The 15,000-nt window shown below is 37.4% G+C and overlaps 1 long non-coding RNA gene across 1 annotated transcript in view; it reads left to right on the plus strand.

Annotated features, from left to right (window-relative positions):
* Positions 1-10,634, plus strand: part of LOC135094281 (uncharacterized) — a 22,833-nt gene extending 12,199 nt beyond the window's left edge. The window contains exons 2-3 of the long non-coding RNA XR_010263728.1: positions 8,585-8,678; positions 9,477-10,634. This is a non-coding gene — a long non-coding RNA (uncharacterized LOC135094281). The remainder of the gene's footprint in view (positions 1-8,584; positions 8,679-9,476) is intronic.
* Positions 10,635-15,000: the final 4,366 nt, after the last annotated feature.

Below are 15,000 nucleotides of genomic sequence, written 5' to 3' on the forward strand. Positions count from 1 at the left end.
GTGTGTGTGTGTGTGTGTGTATTGAGATTTTTGTGTGTTTTTCTATCTTTCTTTATGTTCTTATGGTTAGTTTGCGCTCAGCTGTTAATCTTTTTTTTTTAGTTAGAAATTATATTGGAATTATTTGTAATGTGTTTTGTCAATATACTACTACTACTACTACTACTACTACTACTGTGTGTGTGTGTGTGTGTGTGTGTGTGTCCCCTCGGTGGCCGTGAAGCTGATGGGGTCTCTCTCCTCTTAGCGCGCTGGAGCACACGCACATGTCAAACTGAGCTGATTTACTTTGACATAACGTGGAGTGGTTTTTACTTAGTTGTGGAAGTCTCTCTCTCTCTCTCTCTCTCTCTCTCTCTCTCTCTCTCTCTCTCTCTCTCTCTCTCTCTCTCTCTCTCTCTCTCTCATTTAAAGACACATCACTGGTGCAGATAATTAATTGAAGAGTATTTTATTTCATTCATTACAAAATATTAACGTAAACTTAATAATATCGCCATTGACCGCTGGAATAGAATTAAGCTAACACACACACACACACACACACACACACACACACACACACACACACACACACACACACACACACACACACACACACACACACGTCTCATATTTCCATGTACTATTTTATTTTATTTTATTTTATTTATTTATTTATTTATTTATTTATTTATTTATTTATTTTTGCGTATGTATAGCGTGATCTATACTGAGACTGTGAATATATAATAGAGTTGTGTTCAGGTGATGCGTCTCTTTGAAATAGTTTGGGATATTGTGGTGTTTATTTGTTTGTTTGTTTGTTTGTTTGTTTGTTTGTTTGTTATGTTTTGTTTTGGATTTGTGTTCGTATTTCTTCTCGTGTACTTAAAAATGTTACTCTTATTCTTTATTCTCCTCTCCTTCCTTCCTTCCTTCCTTCCTTCCTTCCTTCCTTCCTTCCTTCCTTCCTTCCTTCCTTCCTTCGTTCCATTCCTCTTTTACTTCTTTTCTCTTTTCATTATTCTTCCTTCACCTTCTTTTCTCCCTTTTTTTCTATGAGTTTCTTCTTTCCCTCCTTCCGCTCTTCTTCCTTCAAATTTCCTTCTTTTACTTCTTTCTTCCTCCCTTTTTCCTTCCTTCCTTCCTTCCTTCTTTCTTTCCTAGTTCCAGTCTCCTTTCCTCTTAGTCTACCTTCCTCCTCCTCCTCCTCCTCCTCCTCCTCCTCCTCCTCCTCCTCCTCCTCCTTTAATATTGTAAGGTTCTCTCCCACCGCTGCCTTACCTGTGCGCATTCTCTCTCTCTCTCTCTCTCTCTCTCTCTCTCTCTCTCTCTCTCTCTCTCTCTCTCTCTCTCTCTCTCTCTCTCTCTCTCTCTCTCTTGCTTACTTTACTCATTTGTTTGTTTGTTTGTTTGTTTCCTTGTTTACTTGTTTACTTACTGTGTTATATCATTATTTACTTCCCATTTACTTTATTTACCTACTTTACTCACTCATTTATTTATTAATTTATTTGTCTGTTCATTCATTCATTCATTCATTTTCTTGTTCTTGTATCTTTAATAATTTTCTTAACATATTTCATCAAACACTTCTTCATTCACGTTTCTTCTTTTCCCCTTATTTTCTTATTTATTAACCTATTTACTTATCGATATACCTGATTTCCTAACCTTATCTACTTAAATGATTACTTAACTTAATGATCTTCTGGTATTTCGACTCAGTTCCTAATTCACCTCCTAATAATTCTCAAAACACGTAAAATAACACAGTTCCTCCCGTGCAAGGCAACAGAAAACGGGAGTCTGGCTGGTGACTTCCTCGGCAAATTGTAAATACCTTGTTGCCTCCATTGTTTCCCTCACATTGTTTTCAGTAAGGCGCCTCTCGCTGCAATGGCTTTGAAAGTGTCTTGGTTTTTGTACGTATTATATTTCTTGTTTGTTTATTTTTGTTTTGTTTATTTGTTTATTTGTTTATTTAATTTTATTTAGTGGGGTTGTTTTGTGGGTAATGTTTTTGTTTTTTTATTTGTTTATCTGGTTTGTTTGTTTATTTATCTATTTGTTTATCTGTCTGTTTGTTTATTTCTCATCTATTTATCTATCTATCTATTTGTATCTATTTATGTATCTATCAAAATCTACTTATCTATCTTTTTATTTTTTTACGTATTCATTTGTTTATTTATCTATTTATTTATCCATTTTCGTTCTTTATTTACTTGTTTATTTATTTATTTTTTTGGAGCGAGAAAGAGAAACTATTTTTAAACGTTTAGTACAAGAAACCTTAATTTTTGTAACGAATATATTGAATTTCTCTATTTTTATCGGTACTTGTAATGTTTTTTCCCTCTATTTGGCAGTGTGTATCAATTTTCCCTTCTATTTTCTTTTATTTCTTTGCGTTTCGTCAGTTTCTTTTTTTTGTTTTGTTTTTTTGCCTTTATTTCTCTCGTTTTGTTCATTTGTCTTTTATTTCCTTCTGTATGTCGTGGTACGTTTCCCTTATTCTATTTTCCTCCTTTATTTTCAGTCCTACGTGTCATCTCTTTTATCTCCCCTTTATTATCCGTGTTCTGTATCTCTTCCTTCATTCCTTTCCTTTTGTTTCTAGGTTTACGTTTTATTTTCTCCTTTATTCTTCTCCTTTGTCATTTTCTCTGTTATTCCCATACACACTTATCATCTTTTTTTTTTCTCATTTCTCCTTTTTTTTATTTATTGTTTTCTAAGTCTTCCTTCATCCACCTTTTTCCATTTCTAGTATGTGTCATTTTCTCTTCTATTATTCTTTGTTATTCTCTTTTTTATTTCTAGCATTAATCTTCCTTTTTTTTTCCTTTTTTTTTATGAATATGCATCATTCTTTCCCTATTTCTAGCATGTCGTCTTTCTTTCGCTTTATTTCTAGTATATGTCGCCTCCCTCTCTTTATTTTCGTGTTGTGCACCTCTTCTTTCATCCCCATTTTAAAGTCCAGGGCGGAAGAATACCTCTCAACGGCGCGGCGTCCATACAGAGTAGAGGATATTGCTGGGGGTAAGTTAGAGCATCCATTTTTTGCCTGCCCTCATTTATTTTTAGTCGTGTGTCACTGGGGCGCGTGAGGTGCAGAGGTAATGGCGCCTTAACACTGGCCAGGGATCCTCTCCTTGTATGGCTACGCTGGGGCTTCTGTTGATGCTAGTGCTGGTGCTACTACTACTACTACTACTACTACTACTACTACTACTACCACTATTACTACTACTACTACTACTACTACTATGACTGTGATTACTGCTGCTTGTGTTGTTGTTGTTGTTGTTTGTGGTGGTGGTGGTGGTGGTTAGGTTACGTTGTTGTTGTTGTTATTGTTGTTGTTGTTGTTGTTGTTGTTGTTGTTGTTGTTGTTATTATTATTATTAGTGGTCTGTATTTCAGTTTGCGGCAAGGCTGGAAATCAAATAAATTCGTTACCTGCAGTACCATTAGTGTGATTTAATAAACACACACACACACACACACACACACACACACACACACACACACACACACACACACACACACACACACACACACACACACACACACACACACACACACACATCAATAAGTACTCATAACGTTAAGAGCAAGCACGGGATGATTAAATAACACACATACACACACACACACACACACACACACACACACACACACCGAAACAAATAAAAATAATAAAAAAAAAATATCCCAGTCAAACATTAATAATAAAAAAAGATAAAAAGATAAAAGAATTAATAACACGAATCACCAATAAACAATTTTTCCCCTACCCAAAAAAAAAAATAAAAAATACAAAAATACAAAACAATACAAGCTGGACTGTATGTTTGTATGTACAGCTCCCGTACACATAGATAACACAATGACTAAGTGGTCAGTGTTTGAACGCGTCAATCTTGATAACCTGGGTTCGAGTTCAGGCGTCAATTTTATATTTTTGAAGGTGAAATAGACGGAAATAGATAGTTAGGTGAGTTTTAATTAAATGAATGGGGATTATAAAGTTGAAATAGACAGAATAGATAGATAGGTTTGAGTCTTAAAGGGAACGAGTGATTGAAAAGATGACATAGATATAGATAGGTAGGTGAGTCTTAGTTTAATGAATGGGGATTATAAAGGTGAAATAGACAGAAATAGACAGGTAGGTAGTCTTAAATTGAATGGGGATTATAGTAGACAGAATAGACAGGTAAGTGACTCTCTGTTTGTTAATGGGAGTTGTGAATTTGAAATAGGAATAGACGACAAGCTGACAGTATGCCTCTCTCTCTCTCTCTCTCTCTCTCTCTCTCTCTCTCTCTCTCTCTCTCTCTCTCTCTCTCTCTCTCTCTCTCTCTCTCTCCGTGGAAAAGATTTAAATGTTCCCAAATTTCCGATTCAGGTATTCTCTGTTTCTTTCTTTCTCTTTTCTTTCTTTCTTTCTTTCTTTTGTGTCTTTCCTCCTTTCTTTTCTACATATTTTTGCGAGTATTTATTCTCTCTCTCTCTCTCTCTCTCTCTCTCTCTCTCTCTCTCTCTCTCTCTCTCTCTCTCTCTCTCTCTCTTCACCCCCACAAAAAAAAAAAATGAAATAAAAAAAACAGAAAACCTAATTGTATTTCATTCATTTACCACAAAAGAGACGTGGAATGTAGTGTTTCTTTTTTTTCTTTTTTTTTCTTTTTTTTTTCTATTTTAACCAGTCCATCAAAAACACTAATAGGTCTGCGAGACTTAATGCCAAACTGACATTTTGTAAAGCCGGAGGGAAATGCGTTATTCGTGTTACTTTGTGAGAGGTGAAGGAGGAGGAGGAGGAGGAGGAGGAGGAGGAGGAAGGGAGGAAGAAGGGTAGGGAAGGGAAGCAGGAATGATACGAGGGGGGAGAGGAGGAGGAATGACTTATTAAAAGCTAGTAGTAGTAGTAGTAGTAGTAGTAGTAATAGTAGTAGTAGTAGTAGGAGGAGGAGGAGGAGGAGGAGGAGGAGGAGGAGGAGGAGGAGGGGAAGCAGTACGTGGAAGAGGAGGAGAAGGAGGGGGTTAGGATTAGGAGGAAGAGTAATAGTAGTAGTAGTAGTAGTAGTAGTAGTAGTAGTAGTAGTAGTAGTAGTAGTAGTAGTAGTAGTACCACCACTACCACCACCACCACCACCACCACAAAGCAACAACAACAAAAAACTAAAACAAAGAAAACATTTCCAACCAAACTCTTCACGACACGAACTTAAACTGACAAGGAAGAGAGAGAGAGAGAGAGAGAGAGAGAGAGAGAGAGAGAGAGAGAGAGAGAGAGAGAGAGAGAGAGAGAGAGAGAATAAAAATGACAAAAGAAACAAAATATTTTCTCTTCCTGTAGGTTTTATAGGCACATAAAATTCTAACTCAAGGAATCCCAGCCTCCCGCCTCCCATTTTCTTTGTGACTGCCTTTACGACGCACAGAAAACGAAGATGAATCCGCCCCTTGTGTTTCATGTAATGGTGATGGTAGTGGTGGTGGTGGTGGTAATGGTGGTGGTGACAGGTTAGGTTAGGTGGTAGCAGTAGTAGTAGTAGTAGTAGTGATGATGTAATAATAATAATAATAGTAATAATAATAATAACAATAACAACAACAATGATAATAATGTAAGTCAGGCTGTTAATCTATCTATTTATCTATCTATCTGCCTAAATATAAGCTTATACATTTTTTTTATTTATTTATCTATCTATATATTTACAAGTATATATATGTATTATCTATCTGTTTATCTATATCTATCTGTCTGTCTGTCTATCTGTCTGTCTGTCTGTCTATCTTTGTCTATATAGATGTGTGTGTGTGTGTGTGTGTGTGTGTGTGTGTGTGTGTGTGTGTGTGTGTGTGTGTGTGTGTATGTGCTGCCTTGTTCAACTTTCAGGCTTGTAAAGGGTAACAGCATGAATAGAAACACAAAGGCACAGCTGAAAGCAATATACTCAAAAAGAAAAAAAGGAGAAGAAACACTGCAACACAAAGGGAAGCGAGGGAGACACCACAAAAAGTAGAAACACAACAGAAGAACAGAAACCTTGCATAAGTAACACATACACAGGCCAGGCAGATGTTCCAGCACGAAAGAGAGGAAGAAACACTGCAACACAAACCATGTAAAGGAAAAACGCCTTAAAAAGTAGAAACACAAAAAAAAACAAAGAAAAAAACAAAGATCTTTCATAAGTAACACATACATAGGCAGTCAGACGTTTCAACACAAAAGAGGAGAAACACTGCAACACTCAGTATATTTAGAGGACACCACAATGAGTAGAAACACAGTAGAAAAACAAAGATCTTTCATAAGTAACACATACAGGAGCATTTCAACTTTCGAACACAAAAGAGAAGGGTGAAATACTGCAACACAAAAACATGTAACTGGAACTGCAGTATAAACCACGAAAAAAAGTAAATAAATAAATAAAAAAAACATGAAAAAAAGTGACAACATACATACAAACATACAACACAGTCATTCCCTCCACACAACAGAACAACAGACCAGGAAACACTGCAACACATAGTAAAAAAAAAAAGAAACAATAAAACACGAAAAAACACAAACACACAAATATTCACAGGGTATACAAACTAACATACATACATACATACATACACACGGACACTCGTATGTTTGAACACTACCCCTCGCAAAACAAAGCGACAAGAAACACTACAACTCAAAGGCCAGCGTGGGGAAACACAAGTGGTGATACATACATGGAAACACTGGCTTGCTTCGGTGAGGCCGTGACATTTCCTTCACCTCAACACTCCCAACACAACGTTAATAGATTTACTGTTGTTGTTGGTATTGTTGTTGTGATAGTGGTGGTGGTGGTGGTGGTGGTGGTGGTAGTGGGAATAATTTTAATATACTACTACTACTACTACTACTACTACTACTACTACTACTACTACTACTACTACTACTACTACTACTACTACTACTACTACTACTACTACTACTACTACTGAAGAATACGTGATAATAGTAATATAAGTTTGTTTTCCTTTTATTATCATCGTCATTTTATAGTAGTAGTAGTAGTAGTAGTAGTAGTAGTAGTAGTAGTAGTAGAAACAGCAAGTACTATTACAACTGAAAATCGATCTTGTCTTTCCCCCCTCCAAAAAAAAAAACTAAATACATAAATAAATAAAAAACGATTTGACATTTTGTTGTTGCTGTTGTTGTTTATACTCCTCCTCCTCCTCCTCCTCCTCCTCCTCCTCCTCCTCCTCCTCCTCCTCCTCCTCCTCCTCCTCGTGTCTTCATCATTAACCCTTTATATCCTTGGTCAGTCTCCTTTAGGTCAAACAAAAGAAAAAAAAAAACTAGACATGCAAATTTATTCATAGGCAAGACTCACACTCCCATTGGTATTCATAAGCCTGTATACAGCATTCTTATTCATAATGCAGCACTTAGACAGGCTATATTGGCACCTGTAATGCGAGAGAGAGAGAGAGAGAGAGAGAGAGAGAGAGAGAGAGAGAGAGAGAGAGAGAGAGAGAGAGAGAGAGAGAGAGTATATGAAAAAGGGAATAAATTGATGGATGAAGGTTGTCAGAGAGAGATAGAGAGAGAGAGTGGTTGGCTGATAGGATCGTTGGCTGGCTGATTGACTAACTGACTGACTGACTGACTGACTGACTGATTGACTGACTAGTTGTATGGATTAGTTTGTAAGGCAATAGTAAAGTAATAATGATACTTGTTAATATAGATAAAAATAATGATAGTGATAGTAGTAGTAGTAGTAGTAGTAGTAGTAGTAATGATAATAATAATAAGAATAAGAATAATAATACCTACCTGCCTACACACACACACACACACACACACACACACTAATACATAAAGCTGGGGAAAATGTTGTACCTTGTTATTGAGGGACTGCCAAATTACTCCGAACTGCTGTGTCACGAAGCGCCTCTTAACTTTGTGTGCTGGTAATCAAACGAGAGAGAGAGAGAGAGAGAGAGAGAGAGAGAGAGAGAGAGAGAGAGAGAGAGAGAGAGAGATTGGTGCATTGTTATTTATTGTCAGTCAAGTAAAGGGAAGCAGTTTTGATATAATTAACACACCTGGGATTTACCTGTCCTGTAGTTGATTTATTGTTAGGTAACCACGCTTGCTGAATGTTGTACAGGTGTGTGTGTGTGTGTGTGTGTGTGTGTGTGTGTGCGTGCGTGTGTGTGTGTGTGTGTGTGTGTTCCTTCGTCTATGTTCACTAATGATATAAATCACTGACTAATTTAAACTATAATAAGAACATTAAATAAATCTCCTTTCCCTATTGATTTTTGTTTTCGTGTTTCAAAAGAGACAGGAAGAAACTGGATCTCAAACAGAGTGGCTGATGAATGGAACAGACTCAGTAATCAGGTTGTTAGGGCTGAGTCAATAGGGAGCTTTAAAAGATTAGGTAGATAGATACTCGTATACCCACGCATGTGTTATACAGGGACTGCCTCGTGTGATCCTGGTGGCTTCTTGCAGCTTCCCTTATGTTCTTGTGTATCATTGGTGCTAGTATTTCATTCCTTTGTGTTACAGGTGAGGCAGTTTCCGGCAGATAGTTAGGCTGTTTGAAAGAGGCACCCGTCACTGTTCGCCTCTTGGAACTCTAACAATCAACAGCTCGTTAAAGGTATAAGTGAATTGTTTAATTGGTTTTTCATTGATTTTCGTAATATTCCACAACATTGGCGTCTTTGCTGGGGCCTTTAGAGGAGAATGCTGGGGATTTACCATTGACCGAGTGGATGAAATTGCCGCCTGTAACTGTGTTGAATATTTTAGCCACAAGTCAGTCCAAGTTGATGCTACTTCTTGGTAATGTATGTAGAGGCGCGCCAGTACCGGGAGTGACAGAGCCAGATAACTGATGAAAGGGTATATGAAACTCAACATTTTAGCCTCAAGTCAGCAATATTTTTAGCCACAAGTCAGCAATATTTTTAGCCACAAGTCAGCAATATTTTTAGCCACAAGTCAGCAACATTTTAGCCACAAGTCAGCAACATTTTAGCCCCAAGTCACCAATATTTTAGCCCCAAGTCACCAATATTTTAGCCGCAAATCAGCAACATTTTAGCGACAACTCAGCAACATTTAAGCCGCAAATCAGGGACATATTAACCACAGCTCAGCAACATTTTAGCCACGAGTCATCAACATTCCCCGGCCCCGCCAAGGCATGCAGGGCCGATACCGGGACAGCCAATTATGACCCAGCTTCCCGGGATCGCGCAGCCAATCAAACTTTGCGTCACGGCGCGGGGGAAAGATGCGTCGTGATCCCGTCCCGGCTTTGCAACTTGATGATGTTAAACTTTGTCTTTGTAAATTGCATGCAAGTTTTTTTTTTTTTCTTTTTTTTTTTTTTTTTGGTGTAACTATTTGTTCTATTTTTATTTTTTTTTTTAATGTTTTGTTATAATCGTAGTGATGGTGGTAGTGATGGTGATGATGAGGAAGAAGAAGGAGAAGAAATGGAAATAATGAAGAGAAGAATGGAAAGGAAAGCAACAGCCACAACAAGAAAAGAAAAGGAAAAGAAGAGATGAAGGAAAGTAATAAGGAGAGAAATATAGGAAGACAAAGAATAACAACAACAACAACAACAACAACAACAACAACAACTACTACTACTACTACTACTACTACTACTACTACTACTACTACTACTACTACTACTACTACTACTACTACTACTACTACTACTACTACTACTACAAAATGAACCCCAAACTCAACCAACACAACAAACAGCACAACACACACAAAACAATTCACACAAACACATCAATTCACCATTTACTCATCCACTCACTCATCCTACATTAAAAACCCACCAATGAATAAAAAATAAATAAAATAAATAAATAAATAAAACAAATACTCTCCAATTTGACCCAAGGCGAAGATCAATGACGAGACATTTAGCATTATTCATTTATTGAGATTCATTCACTCATCCCCCTTATGTGTATTCATATTTGTATCCTCTTGTTGAAGAATGCAATAGGCAGGAAAATAAATGCAATGAAATCACCCTCTCTCATATGTATTTTTGTTGAGCTGAATGCATTACCAAATTACTGTGTCTGTTAAGAGAGAGAGAGAGGGAGAGAGAGAGGGAGAGGGTAAGAAAAACAGTGCTATTGTGTTCTCTTTCTTTAACGTTATTTTTAGCACGTGTTTTTAGGGTGGTTTTCATTTTTATTTCACTTTTGTGTCTTGTTTTGATTGTGACGATGCTGGTGATTGGAAAGGGGAGGATAATGATGCTACGAAGAAATAGGAGGAAGGTGATGATAATTGTGATTGCGATGATGATGATGATGATGATGATGATGAAGAGGAGGAGGAGGAGGAGGAAAATAATGTTGATGATAAGTAAGAGGAAGAGAAGAGGAGGAGGAGGACAAAGAAGAAGAGAAAAGAAAAAGAAGAAAATGAGGAGAAAATTTCGTGCTTGTTATTATAATGGTACACACACACACACACACACACACACACACACACACACACACACACACACACACACACACACACACACACACACACACACACACACACACACACACACACACGAAAACAACTAAGTATAGACATCGACAACGTACCCAGAGAGAGAGAGAGAGAGAGAGAGAGAGAGAGAGAGAGAGAGAGAGAGAGAGAGAGAGAGAGAGAGAGAGAGAGAAACAACAGCCATTTGAGATGCGAGATAGCGAGGCGGGTTCAAAAATAAATGTTTCTTGTTTCATACTTGTTCTGTCCTTGGCTTGATCTCTTCCGCCAGACTGAGGGGGAGGTTGAGGGAGGGGAGGGAGGGAGGAAAAAAGGGGAAGAAGACACTGGGGGGAGAAGAATGGGGAAAAAAAGGGAGATGAATGGAAGTTGGGGAGGCTGAGTATTGCCTAAGAGGAGGGAGATGAGGAACGGGAAAGTGAAAATAGAGAAATGGGGAGAAATGGGGAGCTTTTAATGGTGAGAGTGAGAGGGAGGCTGTTTGGGGGAGAAAGATTGGGGGGGTTATGATGAAGATAGAGAAAATAAAATACTAGGGAGATAGAATGGGGGGGAGAAATAGGAATGGGGAGGTTCTATTAGCTATTGACAACAGACGGAGGGAGAAACACGATAATTGTAGAGAAAGAAAAAAAATGGAATAATTACACGGAAAGATGACTGGATTAAAAGAGGAATAAATGATCTTAGAGAAATAAAAGAAGTACTTAAAAATAATGAATAACCATAGGAACAAAAGAGACTTGATTAACTATGAGTAGAGAGAATAAATGAAAAAAAACAAATAAACAAAAATTCGTACAATGAACTCCTTCTCCTCCTTAGGGAACACGAACGAACAAACAGCAGGTAGTAAACAAAATCAGATTCTCTCTTACCTCCTACAAAGAACTGGAATCGATATGATCAGAGAGAGAGAGAGAGAGAGAGAGAGAGAGAGAGACGAGAGAGAGAGAGAGAGAGAGAGGTAACGATATATAGTAGACAAAAAATCAATTAAAATACATCACTACACATTTTTTTCCTTTTTTTCCTTTTCCTCTTTATTTTTTTTTCCCCTCGTATCGCGTTTGGCTTCAGCGGTGGGAAGGTAATTTATGCACGCCATTTATCAGTGTCCATTAATTTGCGTGTTAAAAAAAAAAAAAAGAAAAAACGAAGGAAAAAGTAGTAGTGAGCGAAAGATTTTTTTTTCTTTCTTTTTCCTTCCTTATTTTTCATACCGCGGTTAAATTTGTTCCTGTCTCAGATTTTATGTTGGTTTTGGTTTTGTGCTTCGTGTGTCTGTATGTCTGTGTGTCTGTCTGTTTGCTGTGGCCTTCCCTTAAATAGATAGACAGATAGACAGATAGATAAATAAAAAGATCATTGGTAAGGTGGATATAAAGACAGATTAATTGAGAGATAGAGACATGGATAATTAGATAGGTAGATAAACTGATAGATAGACAGATATTGTAGTTTGCGAGGTTATTTCGTAATTCCAATGATAGTTTAGCAAATATTCTACATCTCAAACAGGATTTACAAGAAGTTATTGCTGTTTTTCGAGTGCTTTCATGATTCTAATTGAACAGATATTTTTAAAGAGGGTTTTCATGATTATAGTAATAGTTTGATGGATTATGCACACTTAACAGGATCTGGTAAAAGTTATTAGGGTTTTTCAGGGCTGTTTTCTTGAGTTTAGTAATAGTGTAGCAATTATTATACGCGTGCAACAGTCTCTAGCGGAAGATATTAGGGTTTTCAAGAGTTTTTCGTGATTGTAATGAAAGTTCAAGATGGATTTCACAACTATAAGAGGATGTGGCTCAAGTCATTACATTTTTTAAGAGAGTTTTCATAATTCAGTTGATAGTTTAACATATATTGCAATGTGACCTCCACTTCTTCAGTAGTAACAAGAGAATTCACACCCTCCCCTCATCACTTCCTTCATTCCAGTATAAACAAAACACATTCCAAAACATTCCAGGCCATTCCAAACTCACTCAAGGGATCTAACAGCTGTAGTACAAAAGATGCTAACTGCCCGTGGAACCAGAAGCGCTATCCAGTCCCAGAGGTCTTTGGGTGGGCGCCGGGACAGTGTAAGCCTCTTAGGGGATCAGCGCGCCTACCATCTGCTGCACGAGGATTCTGGGGATATAATGGAGTTTTGTGATATGGCATTTGGCGGCAGTTGTGAAAAGTACTGAGGAAGATGAGGAAGGTGAGGGAGAGGGTGGTGGTGGTGGTGGTGGTGGTGGTGGTGGTGGTGGTGATGGTGGTGAATGTTGTTTTGTTATCTGGGACTGACAATACTACTACTACTACTACTACTACTACTACTACTACTACTACTACTACTACTACTACTACTACTACTACTACTACTACTACTATTACTGCCATCTTTAGAGAGCAAGTAGACAGTACCTTTAAAATGACGGAATAAGAACAAGAAAAACACAAATTAAACTTTCTTTTACTCCAACTTCTCTGTCCTTCTTTCTCTCTTTTAAATGCACTTCCTCTCTTTTTCGCTTTCTTTTTTAAACACTTCATTCTTTTCCTTATTCCCTTTTTCCTCCTTCTTTATCTCTTTCCCTCTTTTTCTCCTATAAACACTATTTTAAACACCTTTCTTTCAACATCACACCTCTCTCTCTCTCTCTCTCTCTCTCTCTCTCTCTCTCTCTCTCTCTCTCTCTCTCGTCAGAATGTTCATAATTAATACAAAGGGAGGCGGTGATCTAAACAAGTCAGCAGAAGGGAATTGTGGGTAATGACTTGATAATCTCGGTTCCTCTGGTTTGTTTGTTTATTTTTCTATGTTGTTTTATTTATTTATTGGTGTGGTTGTGAGTATTTTTGGTTTTATTTATTTTTTTCTTGGTTTGGCTATTGTTGTTGTTGTTGTTGTTGTTTTTCATTATCATCATCATCTTGTTCTTGTTCTTGTTCTCCTTGCTCTTATTCTTCTTGTTTTTTGTTCTTCTTTTTCTTCTTCATTCTTTCTTTATCGTTTCTTTCGTTCTTTCTTTTATCATCGTTACAATCTCCTTCTTTACCTCTTTTTCTTCCTGTGTGTCATTCTTTTTTCGAACGTGACTACTGAAGAGAGAGAGAGAGAGAGAGAGAGAGAGAGAGAGAGAGAGAGAGAGAGAGAGAGAGAGAGAGAGAGAGAGAGAGAGAGACTTAATAGGCTCCACTTGCACAGATCATTAAGTAAGCGATTATGAAAGTCTAATGAGAGAGAGAGAGAGAGAGAGAGAGAGAGAGAGAGAGAGAGAGAGAGAGAGAGAGAGAGAGAGAGAGAGAGAGAGAGAGAGATTGGGGGGAAATGAGGTATAATGAGAGTAGAGACTAAGGATTATGAGGAAACTGAGAGATGATAATGAGTTTCGTTGAAGAGAACAAGAGGAAGATGATGATGATGGAAGGAAGAGGGAAAAAATGCAATAACTGATTAAATAGAGGAAAAGTACAAAAAAATAAGAAAAAGGAGGATTAGGAGTACAACGAGATGACGAAGGGAAGAGAGAAAAACGAGGATAACTGAAGGAATAAAGCAGAAATACAAAAAAAAAAAAAAAAAACGAGGGGAAGTAGGAGGATAAGAAATAGAAAACGAAAGAGAGAAAAAAAGAAGAAGTTGAAACAGAAACAAAAAGAGAGAAAGAAAAAGAAAAATGAAGCAGTCCGTCCTTGACCTTAAAAAAATATAAAGAAAACGAACAAAAGTACAAAAAATAAAAGAACTAGGAGGAGGAGGAGGAGGAGGAGGAGGAGGAGGAGGAGGAGGAGGAGGAGGAGGAGGACAAGAAGTAGAAAAAAGAGAAAAGAAAAGAGAAAAATGGAAAGTAGAGTTACAGAAAAAAAGAGAAAGAAAAGAAGAAAGTAGAATGAAGCAGAGCTGAAAAAGAATAAAAAGAAAACGAGAAAAGAAGAATCTGGTAAAGACGAAAAGAGAGAGAGAGAGAGAGAGAGAGAGAGAGAGAGAGAGAGAGAGAGAGAGAGAGAGAAATGATGAGACGGAAACAGGAACAAAGACAAATAGAAAAAAAAAAACAAAAGAGTACAATCAGCAGAGACGAAAAGAAAGAGAAATAGAAAGAAATAAATAAAATGAGAGACAAAAACAACGAAAGAGAGAAAAAAAGAGAGAAAAAAGATGTACACAAGAATCAGGCAGAAAAAAAAAACAAAGAGAAAGAAAACGAGAAAAGTACTCACCCCAAAAAAAAAAAAAAAAACAATGTACCAGTCCCCCCTCGACCTTAAAAGTGTAAAGAAAACGAAACTCCTACTAAGTACCTAGGAAGAGAGGCTTAAATGCATTCTGGGGCCGTTTGCAGCGCGTTCTGGTCCTGCAGGAAGGTATTAGAGACCCCAAGTTGCCTCAGCTGCCTCACCGCCCTGTTTGTACCCGCCTAACATAACAAAGGGAA

The sequence above is a fragment of the Scylla paramamosain genome, chromosome 45 (assembly GCF_035594125.1).
Source record: "Scylla paramamosain isolate STU-SP2022 chromosome 45, ASM3559412v1, whole genome shotgun sequence".
Lineage (NCBI taxonomy): Eukaryota > Metazoa > Arthropoda > Malacostraca > Decapoda > Portunidae > Scylla > Scylla paramamosain.